Source organism: Leptinotarsa decemlineata, unplaced genomic scaffold (assembly GCF_025532065.1).
Source record: "Leptinotarsa decemlineata unplaced genomic scaffold, Ldec_3_MD MMD2_P_RNA_scaffold_9, whole genome shotgun sequence".
Classification (NCBI taxonomy): domain Eukaryota; kingdom Metazoa; phylum Arthropoda; class Insecta; order Coleoptera; family Chrysomelidae; genus Leptinotarsa; species Leptinotarsa decemlineata.
The window spans coordinates 8,159,029-8,165,498 of NW_027412536.1; positions in this window are offsets into that span (position 1 = coordinate 8,159,029).

The window sequence follows — 6,470 nt, forward strand, 5'->3', positions numbered from 1 at the left end:
TTCCGTCTAGTTGTGAGGCCAATAAATTGAATATTGTATTTGAGTAATTTAATATATTGTATTTTTATTTTTCCAGAAATATTCGAGAGGATTCCGAAATATTTTTTCAAATACTATCTAAATACACTTCCACGCCAACGTGCTTGATGTAACGCGAATCAAGAAGAGTATTGCATTTTTGACGATCGAGAAAAGTGCTTGTTATGGATTCATTCCAAGACAGAGATTCAAGTTCTACCTCTTATTTGAATACAGTGTTTTCTGAAAAACAAAGTTCTATGAGTTTTACAGTGTTCATTGGAATATGAAGCATCATTGTAAAAGAAATAGTAACTGAATATTTGTATGTAATGGGTAAGGGCAATCTACTTGCTCTGGTTCACAACAAATTCAACTGATTATGATTTGAAAAATATCAGTTTCACGTGTAGCATACTTCTAATGAAAAATTAAAGACAGTCTAGAGTTTTTCACGCGAATGAAAAAATACACGGTTTTCCATCTTGAAATGTTGAATTATTACTGTTTGAGAGTGTATGGAACTTATCGTTCCATATGGTTTTATCGAGTACTCTTTATATTGGTTGCAAAATTCGAAATACTGGGAATGGTCATAGTAATCCTAACCAACTATCCATGAACATATTCTATCCAATTGCTGTAAAACTGCGATGTAGATAGTCTATTAATGAGTTTTTTCGGAATAACTTAGCAACGCCGCAACAATCAGAAAGCCTAATAAATATGGAAACGTATGATATATGTATGTTCTATAGGCTCCTGTGAATCACCCAGTATGTGTGAAAATGATTTTGAAAAAACGCCGCAACAATCAGAAAGCCTAAAAAATATGGAAACGTATGATATATGTATGTTCTATAGGCTCCTGTGAATCACCCAGTATGTGTGAAAATGATTTTGAAAAATGTTCAGCGTGACGATAATAATCTCCACAAATGAGGTAATTATTCTGAATCATCTCGTTTGTTGAGGCAGTTGGGGCGTTTATCAATTTCAATAGCTTCGCGGTTTATCTTGGCCTGGAGAGTTTTTTCGGTGGCAATGATTTTGGTAGTTTCGAAGCTTATTGTGTGGTCTGGTTCACGATGGTGTTTGAAGAAGGATGAATCTTGATCTGATTTACGGTCAGCAAGCTTATGTTCACAGACTCTGTTGGAGATTCTTCCGTTGGTCTGCCCGATGTCAGTTTTGGAGCAGGTAGAAGTTTGAATTTCTTATATGTTCTGTGCCTCATTATGTATCATGTCCTTATGTGTTCGTAAAATAGTGAATTCCTGGAATACTGTTCCTATGTGGTGTCTCTTCAGAATTCGACTTAACCATGAGTAGGAGAAAAAAAAGCTTCTGCGTGATCCATCTGTTCATCGGGCTATTTGAGATATGAGGTATGGATTCACTAAAGATTGATGGATCTTTTGGCTTCGGATTTGAGGTATTAGTTTTGGCACATGCTAGATTTGAGTTCGTCCAGATCTTTGGATCTATTGTGAGTGTCAGTGAGTCTGATGGACCTATGTATGAAACATAATTCAACTGGGCTGGATGATAATGGGACATAGCATTGACGTAGCAGTTGGTCTTTAGCGAACAGTGTGTGACAAGTCATTGTTGAATTTTGTAATGAGAACCGTCCAGAACTTTCATTGTGAATTCTAGGATGAAATGTATAGTTGATGTGGTTAAGGAATGTATGGAGACTTTCAGATCTATGAACCCATATTACAAATACGTCAACACGTTGGTTTGATGTCAGACGTGTCACTGGCTCTGATTTCAAAGTTTTACATGTACAGGTTTGCAAGGCCAGGAAATATTGAGTAACCCATGGGGACGCCTTTCACTGGTTTGTGAAATTTGCCCTGAAAAAAAAATTATGTGCTGGACATGCAATGGCTGATTTGTTGCCTTGGGGAATTTGGTGTTTTGTTTTGAGAACGGATAAGGTTTCAGATAGTGTGATTTTCGTGAAATGGGATATTGCATCAGACCTGATAGACCTGTTTGTTGGATATTAACGAATTTCGAGATTTCAATGAAGTTATAGGAATATCAGACAGAATAAGCATTTGCAACGTGTTTGGTGAGGATGTCTTTAGGGGATCCGAAAGCACTGACGGTTCGTGTTTTCTTGAGAGACCGTATATACAAGGTGTACGAGACGATTCTTCTATTAGAATGAAAGATGTCTTCTTGTCAGCAGGAATGTTTCAAGGTATGTGATCTCTGGTTGTTGATTGGTATTCCAGAGATGTCTTCTTGTCAGCAGGAATGTTTCAAGGTATGTGATCTCTGGTTGTTGATTGGTATTCCAGAAAGTAGAGTTATGTCATCATCTTGTCGATGTAATCTGTGATGTTGTATTACAGTGGCATTATTTTTATCTGCTGAAAGAATAACTTCCTGGATCAATGTTTAGGTTTTTCAATTATTGTCTATCTTATGGAGTGATATTGGATTTCAGAAGTTTTGCTCTCCTTGAAGTAGAAGTGATAACTTGCCAGGCTTCTTCGGACAGATTTTCAGGCTGATTCAGTCTGGGTGATGTTGGTTTCGATGGAAATGGATTTGGGTATTATAGAGAAGTTGTAGCCTTTCGACAAAATACTACGAGTCTTATCGTCCAGCCGAGTATTGGATAAGATGAGTGATGTTTTTTTTTCAGAGTGGTTATTTTTGTGTCACTGATGTGTTCGACTTTTTTCAAATGATTAAATTAATTTTAGAGTATAATAACCTTGGAAAACATAGGCATAAGGATAAGTTGATGCAGTGAAGATCGCATCTGATATCCTGGTTAGTTTTTTGAATGAGTGCTAAGCTGAAGCGTTTAAGAATGCTTTGGTTACAGAGGGATTATCAGGTATTTGATCTGGAATGTTATAGAAATGTTCTATAAGCTTTGAGGAAGTGAAGATCATACAAGTTTGGCCTTCCGTATAAGACGTGAAGGATAGGTTTTCGTATCTTCGATTTTTTCTCCATGTAGGTTCCCGCGACTAGCAATTTGAGAATCTGAAATCCTGGTTAAACCGCATCTTGATTTTTAGTTTTTCGACCTTTCGGTTTCGAAGCCATTTTCAGGAGACTATGGCTACACTGTGGTCTCAATTTGTCTATTGCAAGGGTTTCGTGACTTGATGCAAGGGAGGCGATCTTCCTACTTTTTAGGTCCTGTTATTGTATCAACAAGTGTCCCAATCGACCCAGGCGACGGCTGTGGGTCCAGAGGCTCTGATTTTGTATTTATGTCTCTGAACGAGTGGTGGGGCGGTAATGAGTTAAGGGTGATTTTGATAGTGGAAATGGGTGCGTAACTTGCAAAACCGAGGTATTCAATGTTGTGAGATGTGCAGCGTAGCAGTAATGATCTCCATGAATGAGATAATGTTGGTGATTCATTTCGTTTGTTACGGCAGTTGAAAAGTTTTTCGATCTCAATAGCTCCACGGAATACCCTTGCCTGGAGAGTTTTTTCGAAGACAATAGTTTAGTAATAAAGGATGAAAGTGGAACCTTTGGCATAGAATAAATTCAAAACGAGTACTTCACAAACACCATAACTGCAATACTATTATCTACTAGCGTTTCACCTACCAAGGTGAGATCTTCAGTTTTCTCCATCTTCTGAAGACGCCAACTTGGCTGATGAAACGCGTGTCGAGAAGAGCATTTCACTTCTGGTATTTAGGAAAACTGCTTTTTTCGGAATAGTTTCAGTATTATCTAATATGCTTCTGTGGCCTGTTTCACGATGGTGTTCGAAGGAAGATAAGGCTGGTACTGATCCACGGACAGCAACTGATGTTCATAGACTTTTTTATGTTGGTCGAGTCGATGTGAGTTCTATAGCAGGTCGGAAATGGTATTTCGTATATGTTTTGTGTTACATTGGGTATCGTATCCTTGGGTGCTCGTAGAAGAGGGAAAATTTGATTGTTGGCTGTAAAAAATGTTTTTATGCCACATCTCTTCAGCATTCAGTTTACTTTTCCGAAAACTCAACGAATATAAGAAATGAAATGTTTTGAGTGGTTCAATCGGCTGTTTGGGATGTGGGGTATAAGTTGGATGAATTTTTGGATTTGTAATTCGAAATATTCGTTCTGGAGAAGACGGATTTATGAGAATGGTAATGAAATATGTTCTGGAGAGATGCATATGATTTGAAGCTAGATAAAGGAAGTTACTTGCGACGAAACTTCCAAATGGAAAACGTTGCACAGGTGCCTAATGGTATTACGCTTACTGCGCTACATCAACTGGGTTAGTTGTTGTTTTATCGTCGATTATCTGTCACACGTACCGACAAAGTCGTGGGTCAGTGAAACTCTGAAAATGGAAAGCTTTTCATCAACTAGTGTGTGGTCAAAAGCCATTTCAGAGATCGGAAAGCACGACAGAAATGTCAATTTCAAAATTTGGAAATCAAATTGATTTTTAAAAAAAAACTACAGTAGATAGAACTTGGAAATTAGTACTGAACATGTTTAAAAATGAAACTGTTGTAAAAAATGTGAGGAGATAAAATGAAGTCTTTAGGATCATTTCAAATGAAGGAAATGTTTGGAAAATAGAGGGAAAGAAATTTTCCTTAGATACGATTATTGAATGATGCTTTTGAAAATTAGGTTATTTGGAAACGGGTGAATACATACAGAATTTTAAGTTAATAATAGAGGAAGGTAGCTAGATTTAGGTGTTTTATCAAGAGCGAACATGAAGTATAAATATAAATATTGAACTTTAAAATTTGAACTAGTTCAAAATAATAGAAAAGAGAAGATTTTTGGTTATTTTATCAACAACGAGGATTGATTGGGAAGCTTCGACGGTGAAGCCAAGTTTTGATGTTTCTTCAGAAATTACAATAAAATTCAGTCACAAACTAGAAAGCGAATAGAAATTTACATCAGCTCTTGGAAAATCATTACAATCGTTTGTCAGAATGCAGACGACATTGCAATTAAAAAGCTGAAAAAAAAAGTAAATTTTAATGATTAATTTGTGTAGTACACAAAAACGTGTACCGTTTCGATAATGATCTAGTGTTTTCAGATATAAAATTTATCACTGGATATTATAATTCAGGAATTGAATATTCTTGGAATTTTCTTATACAGGGTGTCAATTTGAAAATTCTCCACCCTCAATATCCTTCTTCCAGTAAACAATATGAGAAATCGAAAAAACAGGTCGATTTCATTGCCAAAGGGGACACATTCAAAGACTCTTTGTTGCATTCGTGGTTGAATCCCCTAGGAGTGATAGATGTTGCCCTTAGAATTTTTAATGGGAAAGGGGGTCAAGTGGTACATCATTTTGAATGGCGTTCAGTTCTGCTTTCAATGGTAATCAGACTTATAATTCTTTGATGAGCATTACTAACAGAAGTAATTATAAGTATGCCTATACTGGGATGCATGATTTGACCAGAACTGGTAAACGGTAAAACCCTTTATTATGGATAACATTGGCCATTAGCTCCAAATAATCTACATCAAAAAGTATTCGTATAGTAAAACGTAATTAGATGGTAGTAAATTTGTGTAAATTCTTTTTCGGGCAAAACATTGGTTGCAAATTTGAAAGATGTGGTAGTATTGTGCATACAGTGGTACTTGTTAAGCTATTTACTGATTACTTCAATGAGTATATAAAGGAGTAAAAATGATTTACATTCTTCTGCATCTGTCCGGCTAAGATTTCTGCCTTAGTGCGGCAAACCGCTATGATTTTAAGATTCAAAAGTAGAGAGAGCATCATTCCACCAAGGACTCCAATAATCAGAACAACCATCTTGACAGAATGGTCTGGAGAGAGTCTGCGGAGTTCGAAGAGAAAATCTCGATATTTCATCCGTTTTTTCTCCTCTTTTTGGACGATATTTATCTCGCCAGTAGCAGAAAACTCCACGACAAATATCGTCGTACTCTGGTGGTCGAAAAGAACTACATCAGGCTTATTAGCTTGTATGAACCTGAGGGTGGGGAACGACTAGTTCCATCATATTTGGCACTTCTTGTTCTCCACAACGGATTCAATATCCCGCGGAGCCTTGGGCAACACCGGTATCTCGTCAATACCATATTTTTTTTTATACCGAGGTATGCAATGGTCGGGCCCTATCCCCCGAAGGCCCTAGCCTTCGAGGTCACAGGATTCAACAACCTTAGATATTGAAGATATCTTCTGATATTGAAGAACTCAAATGGCGAATTACAGCAGCATTCCAGTCAATTCTCAGTAAAGTTTTCCGTTATGTTAGAGGAGATTTCGAAAAGAGACTTCATTACTGTTTAGAGCATAATGGACAACATTTCGAACAGTTTATAAGATGAGCGTGATTGAATTTTTTGTTTGGAATGTTTTCCTCTCAAATCAAATTCATTTTGTAAAAGGGCATTAACCAACAAATAAAAAATCCAACACTTTATAAATTTATTTTTGTC